We start from the raw sequence: 21,848 nt of genomic DNA, 5'->3' as shown, positions 1-21,848 counted from the left end.
GAAGGAATTCAAAGAGCATAGTGAAGCATTATTATCGGTAATTGATTCCCGAAGAAAGAAAATGGAAACACCTAGTAAGCAACCTGAAAGCTCTAGCATGACTCATGAAGAAGAGGAAGAAATGCAACATGATATATCAATATTACAAAACCAAGTGCAACAAATTTCACTCGCACAAAAGGTAACAGAAAATAATATGGATGGTTTAAAGAAAGACGTAGAAGCTAAAATGAATGGTTTAAAGAAAGGCGTAGAAGCTAAGATGAATGACTTGGAAGCTAAGATGGATGGTGTGGAAACTAAGATGGACGACGTGGAAGTTAAGATGGATGGCATGGACGCTAAGATGGAAGCTAAGATGAATGTCATGGACGATAAGATGGAAGCTAAGATGAATGGCATGGATGATAAGATGGAAGCTAAGATGAATGGCATGGACAATAAGATGGAAAAATTGAAGATAAATTTGAATAAGGTTCTACAGGAAATGGTCACTAATAGTGAAAGGGTAGTAAAGGAAACTCATGATGAGAACAAAATAAATGTTAATCATGATTTCATAGACTCTAATGTTGGATTGAAGACCCACCATGTTCCAAAACTCGATATGAGTAAGTTTGATGGAAAGGATCCCGGAACATGGATACTACAGATGGAGCAATTTTTCAATCTCCATAATGTGCAAAACACACAAAGGGTACACATTGCAACTTTATATTTGGAACCAAATTAGTTTGTATGGTATCGATGGCTTTGATCTCATAAACAAATTGTCACTTGGGCAATTTTTACAAAAGAAATGATAGCACATTATGAGGATGGAAAAAGCAACACTTTTTTTAGCCAATTGATAAATCTCAAACAAAAGGGTTCAATGATGGAGCACATTGAGGACTTCCAAAAATTGAACATAAGGGTAAAATATATTCTAGAGGAGCATAGGATTGATGTGTTCATAGGGACTTTAAAGGATAATATCCAACATGAGGTTCGACTTTGGGAACCTGATTCATTGGAGAAGGCATTTAGGTTAGCAAGAAAAATGGAAAGCAAAATTATGGCAACCTGGAAGCCTACCACTCACAACTATAAACATGGAAGTGTTGTTGCCCCTAGCCTTCCACAACCTACAAGGTTGACACCACAACAATTGGAAGAAAAAAGAGAAAAATGGCTTTGTTACAGTTGTGATAGCAAATACACTAAAGGTCATAAGTGTGTTGAGAATAAATTATTCTACATAGATTGTGAAGAGGAGGAAGAAAAGGAACAAGAAATCTAAAAAGAAGAGGATATACTCCAGGAACAAACCCTAGATAAAGAAGAAATGAATTCGACAATGCATTGGCTGGAATTACCACTCCTCAAACTATCAAGATAGAAGGAGATATCAAGAAGATAAAAGGTAATATTGTTGATTGATTCAGGAAGTACCCATAATTTTATTCACTGTAAGATAGCAAAGGAATTGAATTGCTTCCTATATCCAGCACCAGAGTGTCAAGTAATGGTTGCAAGTGGAGGAACCATAAATTGTTGTGGAAAGTGCCATAATATCAAGTTATCCATGGGAGAATATGTATTGAATAGCCCAATGCTTTCCATTCCACTGGGTGGTGCTGATGTTGTACTAGGATTCCAATGGCTACAATCCTCGGGTACAATAGCTTTTAATTTTCAAGAACTTTTCATGAAATTTTCTGTGGAAGGAAAGGAAGTTGAATTAATGGGTATTGCAGGGAAACCGGGAAATATTATCAGCTCTAACAGTATGAAAAATCTTCTAAAGAAGGAACAATGAGGTGTAATTACACAATTATGTTCACTAGAGGTTCCCACATCGAAATCATCTATTTCTCCAGACCTCCAAAAAGTCTTGGACAATCATTCCAAGGTATTTGAGACTCCCAAAGGTCTCCCACCTATTCATGATCATGATCATGTTATTCATTTGATTCCAGGAAGTGTTCCCCTAAACATCAAGCCGTACAAATATCCCTATGCCCAAAAGAGTGAAATTGAATGTATGGTTGCAAAAATGCTAGAAGCTGGTATAATTCAACCTAGTCAAATTTCTTTCTCTGCTCCAATAGTATTAGTTCACAAGAAGGATGGATCATGGTGCATGTGTCTAGATTATAGGGACCTCAACAAGCTCACTATTAAAGATAAATTTCCCATTCCTGTCATTGATGAATTATTGGATGAATTGCATGGATCAATTTACTTCACCAAGTTGGATCTTCATTCAGGATATCATCAAATCAGAATGAAGACTGAAGACATTCCAAAAACAACATTTAGAACTCATGAGGGTCATTATGAATTTTTGGTCATGCCTTTTGGTCTTACTAATGCACCTTCTACATTTCAAGGTTTGATGAATTCCATTTTCAAACCCTTCCTTAGAAAATTTGTGTTAGTATTTTTTGATGATATACTAATCTACAACGAGTCTTGGAAGGATCATGTCCAACATGTTGACATGGTGCTCAAACTATTGGAGGAGAAACAATTATATGCAAAAATCACTAAATTTTTCTTTGGAGTACAAGAGGTGGAATATCTGGGTCATATTGTATCTCATGAAGGTGTTAAGGTAGACCCTAGCAAAATTAAAACCATTAAGGAATGGAAAATCCCCACATCCATAAAGCATCTACGAGGATTTCTCGTGTTGACAGGGTATTATCGCAAGTTTGTTAAGAATTATGGGAGAATAACAGCCCCTCTAACAACATTATTGAAGAAAGATGCATTTTCATGGACTCCAGAAGCAACAAAGGCCTTTGAACATCTTAAAGAGGCAATGTGCCAAGCACCAGTCTTAGCTACACCGAACTTCACAAAAACATTTATTGTGGAATGTGATGCCTCAGGAATGGAATCAGTGTTGTTTTAATGCAAGAAGAAAGACCCATTACTTTCGAAAGTCGTCCAATCAAAGGAAAGTATTTACACAAAGCTATTTATGAGAAGGAAATGTTGGCAATATTACATGCACTTAAGAAATGGCGACCCTCCCTAATGGGAAGACACTTCAAGGTAAAAATAGATCATGATAGTCTTAAATACTTTTTAGAACAAAGATTATCTTCAGAAGAGTAGCAAAAATGGGTCACAAGGATGTTGTGTTATGACTTTGAAATCATCTACAAAAAAGGGAAGAAAAATGTTGTGGCAGATGCACTCTCAAGAAAGGATGAGGATGTGGAAGAATTTCTTTGCACCATTATTATCCAACCAGATTGGATAAATGAAGCAAGGGATGAATGGAAGAATGACGAGGAAGTGTGGTCACTCATTCAAAAGATACAATGAGATCCCAGTACATCTGATATATTTATCTGGAAAAATGATTCATTATGGTACAAAGATCGGGTATACCTATGTAAGAATTCCCAACTCAAACAAAAGATTCTTAGGGAATTGCACACCTCTCCCTTAGGAGGGCACTCAGGATTTCTAAAAACCTACCATAGGGTTAAGAAGGATTTTTTTGGGATGGCCTTAAATAGGATATTCAAAATTTTGTGGCGGAATGTTTGGTTTGCCAACAAAATAAAGTTGAAACAATTAAGACTCCAAGACTATTACAACCTTTATCCATTCCAAGCCAACGTTGGGAGGAGGTTTCAATGGATTTTATCACAGGTTTACCCAAGTCCGAAGGAAATAGCGTTATCGTGGTGGTAGTGGATAGACTTACCAAGTATGCACACTTTTGTGCATTATCTCATCCATTTAAAGCGAGTACAGTTTCTACTGAATTTATGGAAACAATTCAAAAGCTACATGGAAATCCAAAGATTATTGTAAGTAACAGAGATCCCATTTTCACTGGAAATTTTTGGACAAAATTATTTTGTTGTCTTGGTACTCAATTAGCTCATAGCTCATCTTATCATCCTCAATCTGATGGGAAAACTGAGATGTAAACAAATGTTTGGAAGGATATCTTCATTACTTTGTATTTGATAAATAGACACAATGGGTCAAATGGTTGCTGCTGGCTGAATGGTGGTATAACACTTCCTTCCATACTACAACAAAAATGACCCCATTTATGGCACTTTATGGATATCATCCACCATCCATCACATCATATTTAAGAGAAAAGTATAAGGTTCAAGCAGTGGAAGATCACAACGAGCATGAGCAACAAGTTCTCCAACTCTTAAAGGATAACCTCACCTTGGCACAGAATAGAATGAAACAGCAGGCAGATCAACATCGCAGCGAAAGAAGTTTTGATGTAGATGATTGGGTATTCTTACAGCTACATCCATATAAACAAATGTCCCTTAAGCAACCTAAGAAGGATAACAAATTATCACCAAAGTATTATGGTCCGTACAAGGTGTTGCAAAAGATAGGTACTATGGCATACAAATTGGAGCTTCCTGTAGCTTCTCGAGTGCACCCAGTTTTCCATGTTTCATGGTTAACGAAGGTTATAGGTGACAAGCTTCCAGTTCAGACAATATTTCTAGAACTTGATGAGGAAGGAAAAATCATATTGGAACTTGAAGCAGTCAAAGAAACAAGAACTTGACAGCTACGAAATAGATCAATTTCAGAGTATCTCATCAAGTGGAAGAACTTACTCGTTGAATAATCCACATGGGAAGATGATAATTTTATATAGAAGCATCCAGAACTACTCAAGCGTTGAGGACAACACTTTTTTGAAGGAGAGGTGCATGTTAGGTACCTATAATATTAGTGATCCCCCCATTACTATTGTCACTGTATCCCTTATTATTATTATTGTTCCCCTATTCTCCTCATATTGTTATTATTGTGCCCCATAGAATCCCTCTATTGTTATTTTTTTGCCTTTATATTATTATTGTTAGGTCGGCTTGGTTATATTGTGACCCCGTAGACTCCTATATATAGAAAGGAGGTTTTGTCATTTGAATCATCTAAGAATTGTTCATTTGTGTAATGTAAAGGAGGTTTCCCCCTCGAAGAGGCTTATTTCTAAGGCATTGATCTATCTTTTCTATCTTTTTGTGAGTTGGTTTCATAACAAGTTAGAAGTGTATTGTCGTATTCAGAACATTTCTAATAATAAAATGAAAATTCAGTTAGCTACATTTAGAATGGGGGGAACAAATTTAATCTGGTGGGAAAGTAAAACTTAGATAGATGTAAAGCAGAAAGGAAAAGTCATCTCTTCATGGTCTAAGTTTTTAAAAGATCTTAGAAAACAATTCTATCCTTTAGGATACATACAGCAAGTTGTTATTGATTGGCAGCATTTGAGTCAAGGTAAAGGGAAAAGTGTTCAGGAGTTTACTCAAGAGTTTAGAAAGAAAGCATTGGCACTTGGTATTTCATTGGATACATGTGAAACTTTGTTAAAATACATCGACATTTTACATTCATATTTGCAGCATACATTATTGATGTTTAATCCTAATGATTTTGATGAAGTGTGTGTTCAGGACATACTGGTTCGAGTGATTTAGCTTTGGCCACTGGTTCGAGTTGGTGTTGCTGCTGGCGCTGGACTTCCGGTTGAAAGTAAGAGCTGCCTAGCCTACACCTCCGGTTAGCATCGATCAGGTGGGGCGATGAAGAGAATGAAGCTCGTCCATTGAATCAGGTGGCAGACCATTCAAGTTTTCATCACAATCATCCAAAGAGTTGGAAATCAAAGATTCCAATGACAGTAAGCGGAAGAACAACTCGAAGAGAAAGAAATCAGTGATAGCTCAGAAGGAAAGATCTACTTGTTCTCATTTCCAGAGAATTGGTCATGATGAATCTAAGTGTTGGAAACTTCATCCAGAACTCAAGACCAAAAAGTTCCTTAAGGAGAAGGATGAAAATAAGGCAATTGCAACAGTCCAACAAGATCTAGGTTCAGATTTAGGTGATGTAAGGAGGATAGCTGCTATGGTTACGACAGGTAAAACTTCTGACACTGGTTCAAGTTTGAATACCTTTTCATCTTAATCCAACATAAATCCTTTAAATGAGGATAAAAGAGTTGAATTATTTAACATAAGGATAACTTATAAGCACACAAAGATAGATACAATGTTTAATAGTGAATCACAGACCAATCTAATATCTAAATATTTAGTTAAGAATTTGGGTTTGGAGAAACAGAATCATCCAAGACCTTACCCATTAGGATGGATAAATAAATCAACTCAGATAAAAGTCACAAAACAATGACGATTAAGATTTTCCATTACAATTAATTACATTGATGAAGTGGAATTAGATGTGGTTCCAGTAGACATATGTGGAGTTGTCTTAGGAAGTCCTTATCTTTATGATCGTGATGCAGCATTTTACAGGAGAGAGCATAAATATCACCTTAAGAAAGATGGAGTTGAATTTATTGTCAGGTCACATCAAAACAAAAATAACTTGAATTTAGTTGTTGCTAATCAGATGAAGCAACTAATAAGTTCAAATAAAAGATTTGTAATCATGCGTGTAAAGAAACAACATAAGAAACAAAATGATGTTTGTTCAAGTTATGAGTCTCATCTTAAAGATAGTTTGATCAAAGAGGTAGAAACTTTTCTAGTTCTATCTAAATAAACCAAACATCTTCCTCATAAGAAGGGAATACAACATGAATTACAGTTTGTGCCTAAACCTCCTCTTCCTAATGTCAGAATGAATCAATTCAGTTCAAGTTTGGAAATTAACAGTTACAGGGATACAGGTGAGTATTAGGGAAAGTCAGTGTTAAATTTCTCTTGTATTGTGTCACCAATTCATGTTTCAAACAGTTTGGAAGCCTCTTTTCAAGTGGAGAGGAAGCCTATTTGTTTTCATATCAAAGCCTTTTCTAAATCAGTTTCAAAGTATTTAAGGGAAACTTATGCATCATGGGAAAGTGCTAATGAATGGAAACATCATTTAATGAATAAGGAAAAAGTGATTCAAACAAATCAATAGCTAACTCAATACTTTCAAAATCAAGCTAAGATGCAGCAGTTGTCACCTTACAGTTTGATGGGTTTCTTGTAGAAAGTTTACTTAGCAATCAGGAAGTAGGAAAGTATGTTAAATCAAGTAGTTGATTTTATGTCAAGAATATCTTTGATTGTCTCTATTATTCCGAAAATTGATTGTTAATACATGTCAAAAGTATTGAACAATATCTTGTAGAGATTGTTTTGGAAGATAATTATGAATCACTAACTCATTGTATTTCATGGAAAGAAATAAATTTCCATGTTCATAATAGGTTGTTTGACCATCGTCACAAGTTGTTCATATTGCAGATGGAGGGAATAGGTCACTGATTCAAAATGTGCCATAGTCAGCATCATCAGGGTCATCACTTACAGGTGGTTGATTGAATGTATTGGTACATCATCAAGGCAAGGTGGAAAGTGAGGGAGTTCTACCCTCATCGACTATTTGTTTAGTCAAACTTTTGTGGTCCAAAAGATTTCAAGTGGAAAGGATTGATCCAGGAGGATCTTGTCAAATCAATTACACAGGTACAATGTTGTTGTCAGCAATTCAGTTTGGTGTCGTTCAGTTTCGACGGTGTTTTTATGGTTCAGGTTGTTCAAGTGATGTCTATGGTTTTTCATGGTGTTCAGTTGATATGGTGTTGTACCTGGTTGTCGACAAGTGTTCATCGTTAGTACCACCAGGGTTGATCATTGACATGGGTGTGTCATTCGTTGCAGGGGGATTTGATATGGGTTAATCGTCATATGATGTTTGTCGTAAATGTCACTTTGTGACAATTTGATGTAAAACGTTATTTTTTAAAATTAACCTCCTAAACCCAAACCTATTAAATCCATGTATTAAACCTATGGTAAAAGACCTAAACCCTAAGTTCTAAATGTATTGAAACATAAAACACATTAAAACCTAAACCTATGTGCTATCAACCCTCGACATTTGTTAAAATATTACAAAAAACATTATAATAAACCTCACAGTCATAAATCGTGGGTCTTAACCGCGTGGGAGAAGAGTGGGGGCAGTTGCCATGTGAGCGGCTAGAGTAGGTTAGCATTGACAGTAGCAGTCCTTAACCATGGAGGAAACCGCAACGAGAACCATGTGCATGTGACCAGATGTGGGTATAAGACCATTGGGGTTAACTGTGTCGGAGCCTAACCACACGGGGAATTGGCTGTAACTGTTTTCATATGAGCGATGGTCATAACCGCCATGGTGTCAGAGGTTGCATAACCACATCGCAGAAACCACGGAGTAAACCTCGACATATGAACAGGGCAGTAAACCATCAGTAGTTTAGTCAGCGGAATTGCTGGAGCTTTAACCACAAGATTACCTGCGCGCTCACATGCGTTGTCTCCCTTCTCCACCCAGTTAGCAAACAGCTAATGGTATTCAGGCTATTATAAGGTTGAAAGTGGGTTTTTCGGTTCGGAGTGTTGTTATTTGATTTACACATAAACCTAATTACATTAAGTGACATTAATTCATTAACCTAAAACCCTAAACCAGCCCTAATTTCAGCTTATTCATCCCTAAACTCAGCATGAAGGGGTTAGACTGCATCTAGAGGGCTATAAATCCAGTTTTTCTCATTGAAGTGGACATGAGTGGTTTTGGGTTTTTGTATGCAGGTTCTGGAGGTTATAGTCGATTTTGTTTTTAGTGTAACAGGAGCATTCGGAGTTGGAATTGGGAACCGTGACAGGTGTTGGAAAGCTGGTTCAGAGAGATATCCTTTGATAGTGACCAGGAGTGCCTGCATGCACATTCATTTTGGTCAAATTTCTATGTAATCGACCTCTTCTGTTTCAACCCTAATAAAGTGGTTGCCCATTTTGAAAGCAGACCTAGAGACGTAGTCCATCAGGGACGAACTCCATAATAAGCTTTGCTATTTGGTATCATTGTCTTTTTGCTATTTTCACTTCTGTTTTGCATCTTACTTATGTTTTATCAATTGTCATAAAGTCTTCTTCTCGAGAAGTTCTCACGGTTTTCTGTACTTTCAGTTAACATTCAATTCATTAATGGCATAATCAATTCTACATCAGTTTTAACTTATGATCACTTCAAATCAGTGGTTATCCCCCATGTTGGAGCAACAAAAATATTAGGCTTCAACACAGCCCTAAGAAATAAACTGGGGATGTTTGGAGAAGATGGGGGTTCAAATGCATAGGAAAAATCAGAAGGGGATCGGGAGATTGGGAAGACATAGATAACTAGCCGAAGAAAGAACTCAGAAAATATCAACCCAGTTTGAGTGACATGAAGCAATTCCTATTTAAAATGGAAGCAAAATTTGATATCAGTTTGTACCATGACAAGATCTACACTCTGAAGTTGAACCACTAGTTGCAGCAATTGGAAATTTATTTCAGTGTCCATCAAATCGAGGAATGGAAAAAGATCTCTTTCGCACCATTGAAATTAGAGGGCTAGACACTAACTTCGTGGGAGCGCCACATGGCAACCCTGAGGTTTGAGGGAGAACCTCCAGTGACTAAGTGGGAGGGTTTCAAAACCCTCATTAAGTCGCAATTTTATCCCATCGGGTACATGGAGGACTATTGGATCTGGTGGCATTACTTCAGGAAAAAATTGGGCCAAAGTGTGCAAGAGTACACCACCAAATTGAGACATATGTTTATAATGTTGGGTATCTCTCCAAAGAACCCAGATGTGCTCCTCAAGTATTTTGGGGGTCTGCACCACCATCTTCATGAGCAAGTGATGTTGTTCAAGCCCAAATTGGTGGATGAGGCTTGTGTACAGGAACAATACCTGGAAAACATAGGCTCGAAAAGAGTGCAATTGAGTGGATTGAAGGAGAAGAAGCAACAATAAGCTTCTTAGGAGGGGAAGAAGAAGAAAAAAAGGGGGAAATATAAAAAGATGACAGCCACAACACACTAGTGCCAAGATCCTAGCAACCACTGCAACATTGATGGCCATATAGAGGAGAAGTCCTGGAATTTTCATCTGGAGTTAAACTCGAAGAACAAGAAGAAAGATAATAAGAAGAAGAATATCATGGCTATGGATTTGATCAACCAAGTTGAAATCATCTCAGACGTGGATGAGAAGATATTTTGCACATTAGTGCAGAAGGAGGTGAATCTGAGTAGCGTTTAGCAACAAGAAGAAAAAGGAATGACCAAAATATTCCATATAAAGATACAGGTCAAGAAGACAAATATTGATGCTCTATTTGACTCAGGATCGCAGGCGAATCTCATTGCAGCAGAGTTGATCAAGAATTTGGGGTTGGAAGTTCATTATCATCCAAACCGATATCCATTAAGATGGTTAAATAAGGATTCAGAGCTAAAGGTAACTAAATAGTGAAAAATTATATTTTCTATCAATGTTGATTATATTGACGAAGTAGATCTAGATGTGGTTCCCCTTTATGTATGTGGATTTGTGTTTGGGAATCCATACATGTACATTTCAGATGCAATATTCATGAGGAGATCCAACCAATACTGACTCATCAAGCATGGAAAATCGTTCATCATCAATGCACACAAAGTCAAGTAAAAAATTTCACTGGTAAGTGCCAACCAAGCCAAGAAATTGATCAGTTCTAGCAAGAAGTATGTTTTATTGTTTTTAAGAGAAATTCAATCTGAAGAGGAGTCCATAAGAGGTAAGGCATCCCTAGAAGGGTGTACTAAGAAACATAAATAACAATTGGAGGAGTTGTTACAAGCATACAAGGATTTGTTCCGAGAGCCTAAAGGGTTACCACCTAAGAGAGAAGTGGAGCACGAAATCCAACTATTGTCAGACTCCCCATTGTTGAATATTGGGTTGTACAAGTAGTCTATTATAGAAGTAAGTGACGTGAAGAAACAGTTACAGTAGCTGCTGGAATAGGGTGTCATTCAATCAAGTACGTCACCAAGTAGGTCACACATCATCATTGTGCCAAAGAAGAATGGGACTTGGCAGATGTGTATAGATTACAAGGTGTTCAACAAAATCATGCTCAAGAACAGATACCCCTTGCCCAGGATAGATGATTTGTTGGATCAATTGCAGCAAGAAAAATACTTCACCAAGATGGACTTAAAGTATGGATGTCACCAAGTTCAAGTTAAAGAAGAAGATACCTGGAAAACCACATTCAAAACCAGGCAAGGTTTGGATGAGTGGTTAGTCATGCCATTTGGCCTATGTAATGCACCAACTATATTTATGAGATTAATGAATGACGCATTGCACCCTTTCATAGATTCATTTATTATTGTCTATTTGGATGATATACTGGTAAATAGTGCTACCTAGGAGGAACATATTTCACATTTGATGCAGGTGCTGGAAACATTGAAGAAGCCCCAGTTGCTAGCAAGTCTCAAGAAGTGTGAGTTTGCACAACAGTCCTTGGTGTATTTGTGGTATGTGATCGGTGGAGGAGAACTAAAGATAGATCCTTCCAAGATGGAGGCCACAATAAAATGGTCAATTCCTACTAATGTTTCTAAGGTAAATAATTTCATTGAGAAACATAGTACTTGAAGAAATTCATAGCCTCAATTTCAGTGATAGCAGCACCGCTTCATGCCATAACAATAAGTGGAAAGAGTTTCTAGTGGGGAAAAGACCAATAAAGTCTTTTCGAAGAACTAAAGAAGAAGATTAGTCAAGCACCAGTTCTGGCATTACAAAACTTGCAATGGACCTTTGAAGTGGAGATGGATGCAAGTGGGTATGTTATGGGAGTTGTCTTAATGCAGGGAGGAATGCCAATATGCTACCATTTTGAATTTTTTCATGGGGAAGTTCTTAACTACCCTATCTATGACAAGGAGATCTAAGCCATGGCACAAGATGTGAAGAAGTAGAAGCATTATCTAATGGGAAATGAGACAATAATCCAAACATATCACTAGCCGCTACAGTACTTGCAAGCCCAGAGTAAGCTACAGCAAACCGGGAATTACGAGTGGATGGGGTTTTTACAGCAGTTTCATTTGGTGATAAAAAATAAGAAGGGAAACATAAACAAGTTGACAGACATGATTTCACGGCCACCCACATCGAAGATTACAGTTATGGGAGCTCTTATGCACATGGAGCCATTCACCCATGATGCATACAAAGAGGTATATTTACAGGATGAGAGCTTCAAGGAGGTGTATCAACAATTACAGAGTGAGAGTCGTGTGCACGAAGGTGACAACACTAGTGACTACCATCTCAAATATGGGCTACTCTACAGGTTGGATAAGTTGTGCGTTCCTAAAGGTGAGCGATTGCAGCTGATTAGAGAGGCTCACACCTCAAAGGTTGTAGGGAACTTTGGTGTAGGAAAGATCATGGCTAACTTACAGAGGTATGTGTATTGGCCCAATATGCGAGAGCAGATAGCTAGGTTCATAAGAGGATGCATGCTTTGTTGTACCAACAAGCCTAGTAATAGAAAACAGGGTCTATATCATCCCTTACATGTACCTACTCATCATTGGGAAATCATTTCCATGGACTTTGTGGGAGCTTTACTAATTAACAGGAAGGGACATGATTACTTGTTCGCGGTAGTTGACAGGTTTAGCAATATGTGTGTGTTATAATTCCCTGTAAAAAGACCATTAGTGGGCAAGAAGCTGCAAACTTGTTCTTTGGATAGGTCTGGGTGCACTTTTGGATACCAAGGAGCATCGTTTGAGACATGGATACAAGATTTCTTAGTGCATTCTAGACTACATTATGGGAGAAGATGGACATGAAGTTGAAGAGATATACAACATTCCATCCACACACAGATGGGCAGACAAAAGTAGTCAATAGTACTTTTGTGTAGCTTCTAAGGAGATACAACTAGAAGCATCAGAAGACCTAGGATGAAAATCCGGCATATATACAACATTCTTACAATAGAGCAGTCCACGTTTCTATAGGAAAGTCCCTGTTTGAGACTTGTTTTGGATATTTGCCACCTTCACCTTTGGATATTTCATATGAGCTGCAAGGAGGAGTGAGAGAATATCTTATAGGATATGCTTTGAGGGTTGAAAAGTTTATAGAGAAGATCATGCAGACCCATTTACAGGTACAAGAAACACTGTAGAAGTCATTGCATAAGTATAAGGCCAAGCATGATCAACATAGAACAAAGAAATCATTCAAGGTGGGAGACAAATTATGGCTATAGTTGAACAAGGAGAGGTTGCAGGGTCTTGGTAAGAAAATAAAGGCTCTGAGGTATGGTCCCTTTGAGATACTAGAAAATGTGGGTGATAATGCCTATTGACAGAGTTTACCACCATATATGCGCATTTACTCAGTTGTGAATGTAGAGAATGTGAAACTCTATGAGCCTTCCATGCTAGATCAGGAAGAGGAATAGGTCCTACCTTCTATGGAGGATTTGGCACCAAATGCTCCAGTAGAGTTGACAGAAGATACATTTTTGTAGAAGAGATCCAGAACTACAAGACTGGGGCAATATGACCTTTGGAAAATTGGGTTGAAGGGACAACTTCTAGGCAAATCTAAATGGAACACCAAAGAGGTGGAGGAAAAATTTCCTTATATCATTCAGTAAGAGATTTTAGGGACCAAAATTGTTGACACCTAATCCTCAGCGGTTGGGTGTACCCAGAATGTGAACAGTCATCAAGTAGATGAACTGATCAGTCACATTCCTGTATATAAACAATAGTTACCTAATGAAATAAATCAATCAGTTTTATTCTGCCAAGTCTGGAGTTACCCTGGCTTGACATGGTATCAGAGCACAGGCCCCAGGTTCCTTTTTTGGCGTGCCTTGTAACTCCTCTGTCCCATATTCTGGCATAACGCATCTGCCTACTGGTTTTAGTGAAATTGCATCCGTTGGTTAACGCCTCTGCCTTATTCCCTTCTGTTCTTAAATAATTTGTCTCTGCCAGCGCTCTGTCTATAAAGCTTGTCTCTGACCTGCATAAGGACTGACAACGCTGCGCACTTATTCCCATTAGAGAAACTGCAAGAGAAGAAAGTGGCACGATGGATGATTGAACATTGGATGCCCACGCTGAGCTTTCTTTTTGTAAAAACCTCATGAGAAGAAATTGGCGTTACCGTGCTTTCTTGCAGAGTGCGTTGGAAAAGGGGATGCCTTTGGCGGTCTGAGATCATTGTGTGGGTTATTGTTTTTTACTGTGGATGAAGTACGCCTCCCTCTCCTTGTCAAGAGCCACTCTACTCCACAATGATAATGGTTAGAATATCATTTGGTCTCTAAAAAATTGACACGCCCTTTTCATGGTACCAAAGCAACAGGCACCAATTTAGCCTATAACTCTTGCTTTTCCATGCCATTGTCCTTCGTTATTCCTTGCCATATTCTGTACCTCTATTCGTTTCACTAATTACATCCTTTGTCCCTATTCCCTATGCATTGGAACAGAGCATTCTCTGTTGAATCTCTACAAGCAAATACTATGTGCTGGATTGTTGTAAAAAAAACCTGTGGTGAATATATGTGTTGGGCTGTGGGGATATATATTATATTATGGTCGTTGAACTGTGACATATGACAGTGGATGGTGCGATGACTGGTGTATTAAATTTCAAGTTGAGAACTGTATGGTTGAAACTATGTGCTTTGAACCACCGTTGCAATGTTTTTTTTAAGGGCTGCGCATTGAATTGAAGGTTGGGGTATGTATATTCATGTCCTGGTATGCATTTTTTGAAGGTCGTGATCCATGTTGCACTTGGTGCATTGAACTCATTCCAAGTGTATATGCTGCTTTGAATGGTGCATTGAAGAATCCTGTTTTGGAATGGCTATTTCATTCCAATGGTATATATGATGTATTCCATGTCGTGAATACCGTGAATGCTTTGTGCATTGAAGTTTTTATGGCCACTCTAGTGCATTGGTTCGAAATTATATGTGAATCGTTGATTCGTATATTATACAAATTAGTTCATATATGCAGCATTGGTGAATTGGTATATGATCTCCATACAGTTCATTTGCCGAGTATCATTGCTTGGTTTTGAAGACCATGTATCATATTCCATAGGTGTGCTAAAATTATGTATGGTATGGTAGCTGATTTGGTATTGCGCGTTTTATTCCATGAGAGTGTGAATGTCCGAATGGTAATGCTGTGAGTCAAAGTATTGCGTAGTTTATGTAAGTAGTCTTTCAAAGCAGTCAAAGTATTGTGCAGTTTTCAAAGGGTTTATTTATCATTCAGAGTATTGCACTGTTCTTCAAAGTGTTTATATATATCAATCAAAGTGTTTGATATTGTGCAATTTATTACACAGTTTTCTTTTGAATGATAATGCTGCATTGAAAAGTTATCATTTCAATGCTGATGCTTCTAGCAAACATTAGAGGGATTTGAAGGCTGTAACGTAAGGAAGTTTTTTTTTTATCAGCAGAAGTAATTTTTTTTACAGAATGCATTCAATCATTTCTATGGTAGGAATAGTTCTCACTGGCAAGGAGAACTATCCTGAATGGTCCCGGATGGTAAAACACAACCTCATCTACAATGAGTTGTGGAAGGGAGTGTGTGTCGGAGAAGGAGACAATGACCCAGTACAGCTTACATCAGACAAAGAGCTCGTCATTTGGGAAAACAAGAACAGCAAAGCCTATGCATTAATCGCAGCATCTATAAATGAAGAAGTAAGTCACCATATTTCATCATATTCAACTGCCTTTGAATCTTTACAAAAGCTGAAAGAACTTTATGACTCACATTCTGCACTTGAAGTTGTTCAGCTCATGATTAAACTCTTCACTCTTGAACTAAAAAATAATGATCCTCTTGCTCTTGCATCTGAAGTAAAATCCATAATGCATGATATCAAATCCACTAAGGTTGAGCTAGATATCCCTCTTATTGCTTTTCTCAAGGCACTCTATCCTACTTACTCCAATTATCTTGAGTCTTTACAAGCAAATGGAAATCTTAAAGATATAACCTTTGACTCTCTTGTGAAAAAGTTTGCTGAAAGAGAGAAAGCCTTTGGAAAGAAGATAGTCCCTGAATCTTCTGAAGAGACTGTCTGCCTTGCTCATAAAGAAAAGCATCCTGCTCATGATTCTACAAGAGGAAGAGGTGGACGAAGAGGAAGAGGAAGATACTTCAGGGGCAGGGGGGTAGACACTCTCAAGCAGAAAAGGCAGATCTGCATTGCATTCGCTGCAAACGAAATGGATCACATGATGCTTCTACATGCAAGCTACCATGGGACAAAATTGAGCAGAAAAGAAACCAGCAGAAAGGTAAAACTGATGATACAGACAAAGGTAAAGCACCTGAATCCGCTCACTATATGGAGGCACAATGTAACATTGGAGTAAATGAAGATTTGTTTAATGCTTCACCTGCTTCTTCGAAAAATGATTGGTTGCTTGATTCAGGAGCAACCTGTCATATGACTCATAGGAAAGATTTTTTTGAATATTTCACTGACAATGTTGATGGAGTAGTATACTTTGCAGATCAGTCAAAAATCAAACCATCAGGGCTTGGCACAATCAGGCTTAAACTGCCTGGTCTTCCAGACTTTCTTCTGGATCATGTTCTATATCTCCCACAGCTCAAGAGAAACTTGTTGTCCTTGGTCCACATCCACCAGCAAGGTCACTCCATTCATATGTTTGATGGCAAGCTTGAGGTAAGAAAAGCATCTGACCACTCACTTGTCATGAGGGGAATAGAAGAAGAAAGACTTCTCAAACTGCAAGGAACCTCTGCTCATGCACAACATTTCTCATATATTTCTCATCATGAAGAAGGTACACTTCCGTCAAGTTTATTATGGCATGCTAGATTTGGACATTTAAACTATGACAGTCTCCGCTTATTGAAGAAAAATGGTGTTGCTGGTTTGCCTACAATTCCTAGAAAACATAAGCAATGTGATGCTTGCATTCTAGGAAAGCATAGCAAACAGTCTTTTCATGATTCACATTCAAGAGCACATAGGAAGCTTGAACTCATTCATTCAGATTTATGTGGTCCAATGCCTGTTCCTTCTGCAAATGGAAATAAATATATCATGACATTTATTGATGATTACACTAGAATGTGTTGGGTTTATTTATTGAAGAACAAATCTGATGTTTTTCAAACATTCAAGAATTTTCATAAATGGATTGAAAATGATGCACAATCTCATATTGGGTCTATACGCACTGATAATGGAAAAGAATATACATCAAATGAATTTGAACACTATCTTCGCCAACATGGGATCAAACATCAAACAACTGTGCCTTATAATCCCCAACAGAATGGTGTAGCAGAAAGAATGAATAGAACAATCTTGAATATGGTACGATCCATGCTTTTCTTCAAAAATGTAAAGATAATGTTTTGGGCTGATGTTGTTCTATGTGCTGCATATATAAAGAATAGATGTCCATCTAGTGCTATAAGAAACAAGACTCCTTATGAATTGTGGTATGGACATGTTCCTTCGGTAAAACATCTCAGGATCTTTGGTTCCACCTGTTATGCTTTAATACCAAAGGTACATAGAAACAAACTTGGTGCTAGAAGTCATAAGTGTATCTTCCTGGGGTATTCAAACACATCTAAAGCATACCGCCTCTATGATGAAGTAAATAAAAAGTTTGTTTTATCTAGAGATGTCATTTTTCTCGAATCATCCAAATCTAACAATGTTGTTGAGCGGCAACTTGATCGCTTGGATAGATTCGCAAAAACAAAATCATTTCAAGAATTTGATAATCAGATTCCACATCTTGAAGGGGGGATTCCTATACTAGAACAACATGTGGAATCTTCTTCTAAAGAACAATCTCCCCTGCATGAAACTCCAAAAACGGATGATGCTTTAAGTGATGTAATTGATAGAATTGGGAGACTCAATCTTGATTCAGTCCCAACTCAATCAACAGAGCAGCCTGGACCATCTCAGAAAGGTCCCCCAAAGTGGCTGACAAAGACACTTGAAAGTGTTCATCCTGATGAAATTGGAAAAATAGGAACCAGAAATACAAACCAACAAGATGGAGGTGATGTAGATGACTCTAATTCACCTGTTGATATGGATGTTACTTATGATTGTGAATTGAACTTGTCTACAGATTTTGAACCAACTTCCTTCAAAGAAGTTGCTTCTCATGATGAATGGAAAGAAGCGATGCAAAAGGAGTATGATGCCCTCATAATGAATGGCACTTGGAAGCTGGTTGATCCTCCATTTGGAACCAAACCAATTGGCTGCAAGTGGGTCTACAAGAACAAATATAAAGCTGATGGCTCACTTGACAAGCACAAAGCTAGGCTTGTGGCAAAAGGTTTTGCACAGAAGGAAGGGGTCGATTATGAGGAAACTTTTTCCCCCACAGCAAAATGGGCCACCATCCGGACACTCTTTGCACTAGCTGCTTAGAACGGTTGGAAAGTCCATCAAATGGATGTAGAAACTGCATTCTTGAATGCAGATCTAAAAGAGAATGTTTTTATGTCCCAGCCTGAAGGATTTGCTGTGAAAGGACATGAACATAAAGTATGCAAACTTGTGAAGTCCTTGTATGGCCTCAAACAAGCACCACGAGCCTGGTATGAAAAACTAACGGAGCATCTTCTGAAACTCAACTTCAATCATTTTGATCTTGATGATGCAACTTTATTTGTCAAGAAAGTTGGCAAAACAGTTGTATATCTTGTGGTATATGTAGATGATCTTTTAATGACAGGGAACAATGAAAGCTATATTGCATCCATAAAGAAAGAATTAGGAAAAAGTTTTGAAATGACTGATTTGGGCTATGTTCATTATTATCTTGGCATTGAAGTAACCCAACATCCAAAATCCATATTTCTTTCTCAAAAGAAATACATTGGAGATTTGTTAAACAGATTTGGCATGACAGAGTTGAATCCTCTTTCTACTCCAATGGAACAAAACTTAAAGCTCACATCTATTGAAGGAAAGGAATTTGAGGATGCAACAAAGTATAGACAGCTTATAGGAAGTCTCATCTACCTCACTACTACCAGACCAAACATTTCATTTGCTATTGGAATCCTCTCCAGGTTTATGCAAAAGCCTTGTGAGGGACATTGGTCTGCTACAAAAAGAGTCCTAAGGTACTTGAAGGGAACTCAAGACCTTGGAATCAAGTATACACAGGTGGACGACTTCAGCTTGATTGGATACTCCGATTCAGACTTTGATGGAGACAAAGAAACTGGAGTATCTACTTCAGGATATGCTATGAGTCTTGGATCAGGAGATGTCTCTTGGAGATCACGCAAACAATCAGTTTCAGCAGATTCCACAACAGAAGCAGAATACGTGGTAGCAGCTGAAGCAACGAAAGAAATTGTGTGGCTCAGGAAAATTCTTGAAGATTTGCAGGTAAAACAAGTACAATCAACTCCACTCATGATTGACAACACCTCTGCAATAAAGTTGGCCAAGAACCCAAAGTTCCATGATCGTACTAAGCACATCAATACTAAATATCATTTGATCCGACATCATGTTGAGGCCAAAACAATCCATCTCCATCATTGTTCCACAAATGAGCAAATTGCAGACATCTTCACCAAAGCGCTTGGAAGAGAAAAGCTTGAAAGATTCAGAACGATGCTTGGACTCACCAACATCCCTTCAGATTAAGGGGGGGAATTGTTGACACCTAATCCTCAGCGGTTGGGTGTACCCAGAATGTGAACAGTCATCAAGTAGATGAACTGATCAGTCACATTCCTGTATATAAACAATAGTTACCTAATGAAATAAATCAATCAGTTTTCTTCTGCCAAGTCTGGAGTTACCCTGGCCTGACAAAAATCCTCCCAAAATGGGGAGGTGTGATCTGGATTGGATCATTATATATTTTTTCATCCATCTCGATGCATTCAGAGTGGAAAAATTGGAGGAATCAGCTCATGGGACCATTTTTACCGGTGAGATGTAGTTTGGAAAAACAAGCTTCGAAACCTTTTGAGAGAATTTTGAGGCATAAAGAGACATTTTTTGGGTGTAAAACTTTGCCTATTTAGCACCAAATCATTTCATGTTGTTCTATACACAAATATCTTTCCAACATTGTAAGAAGCGCGTCAATCAGAGTCCGTATGCAAAAGTTATACAACTTAAAAGTTGAAATTTTTGTTTTCACACCTATAATTTGGTAGGATGTCACATTAGCCCCCATTATTCATGGAAAAGGGGCTAGCCACATGTTTGTGATGTAAAAGAATCTAGGATATTCTATATTTTAACTCTAGTTAAGAGTTGATGTAGTCAAAATTGACCACTAGTAAGCTATCAGGTTGTGTTATAACTGGGCCAATAGGAAGAAGAGACATTCCATTCTTTCGAGAAAATTTTCTCCACACCTGAGAAAAGGTAGCTAGGAGAGATAGGAGGTAGAGAACACATAGAGTATTTGTGCACTGTAGCAAGCCACAGGCCACATGCATTACTTCTTTCTACATGCAGCCATATATATATATATATATATATATATATATATATATATATAGATATATATACATATACATATATATACATATATATGTATATATATATATATGCCTCTATATGCATTACTTCTTTCTACATGCAGCCATATATATATATATAATCAAACCTATTGTGACAAACTTTCCAGTGGAATATCCATGGCAGTTTACAGATCATTTGGTATCAGAGCAAGTTGATTTGGGTATCCGTGGATATTTGTAGGGGATCTAGGTCGGTGGGGTCGAAAATTGTAAAACCCTAATCATGGCCAACGAATCTATAAATGAACTCGTGATCCTGCAAAGGTGAGGTTTTCGCGGTTCAAACAATAAGTCATTGATATAAACTACAATGTAAACCTCCTCATGGCAGCCCTATGCAATAATCTAGGGATATTTGGAGAAGATGGGGGTTCGAATGCAGAGGAAAAATCACAAGGGGGATCGGGAAGACACAAAGAACCAGCCGAAAAAATAACCTAGAAAAGATAAACCCAATTCGAGTGCCATGAATTAATCCCTATTTAAAATGGAAGAAAAAGTTGATATCAAGTCATATCATAGTGAGATCGATGCTTTGAAGCTGAACCACTGGTTGCATCAACTGGAAGTTTATTTAAGCATCCATCAGATTGAGGAAGGGTAAAATATCTCATTCATGCAACTGAAATTAGAGCGCCATGCACTAACTTGGTGGGAGAGTCACACGGAAACCCTGAGGTTGGAGGGATAACCTCTAGTGAATAAGTGGGAGGATTTCAAAACCCTCATTAAGTCACAGTTTTATCCCATTGGGTATGTGGATGACTAGTGGATCTAATGGCATTACTTCAGGAAAAAATTGGGCCTAAGTGTGTAGGAGTACATCACAAAATTCAAAAACATGGCTATAATGTTGGGTATATCTCCAAAGAACCCAGATGTACTCCTCAAATATTTGGTGGGTTTGCATTGCCATTCGCATGAGAAAGTGATGTTGTTCAAGACCAAATTGGTGGATGAGACTTGTGTACAGGCACAATACTGGAAAACATAGGCCTGAAAAGAGCACAATCAAGTGGATCGAAGCAGAAGGAGCAACAGGAAGCTTCTATGGAGGGGAATAAGAAGAAAAAAGGGGGAAGGCCAAAACACACCAGTGCAAAGATGCTAGCAACCAGTGCAACATTGATGGCCATACAAAGGAAAAGTGTTGGAAGTTGCATCTAGAGCTAAACTTGAAGAACATGAAGAAAGATAATAAGAATAAGGATATCATGGCTACGGATTTAATTAACCAAGTTGAAAGCAGCTCGAACGTGGATGAGAAGATCGTATGTAGGTCAGTGTAGAAGGAGATGAATCTGAGTAGCCTTTAGCAACAGGAAGAGAAAGAAATGACCAAACTCTTCCATATAAAGATATAGGTCAAGA

The sequence above is a fragment of the Pinus tabuliformis genome, chromosome J (genome assembly GCF_031772625.1).
Source record: "Pinus tabuliformis cultivar Carrire ecotype Pingquan chromosome J, CPIR1, whole genome shotgun sequence".
NCBI classification, from domain to species: Eukaryota; Viridiplantae; Streptophyta; class Pinopsida; order Pinales; family Pinaceae; genus Pinus; species Pinus tabuliformis.
The sequence above is the reverse complement of the archived record's forward strand: the minus strand, read 5'-3'. Positions refer to the sequence as shown.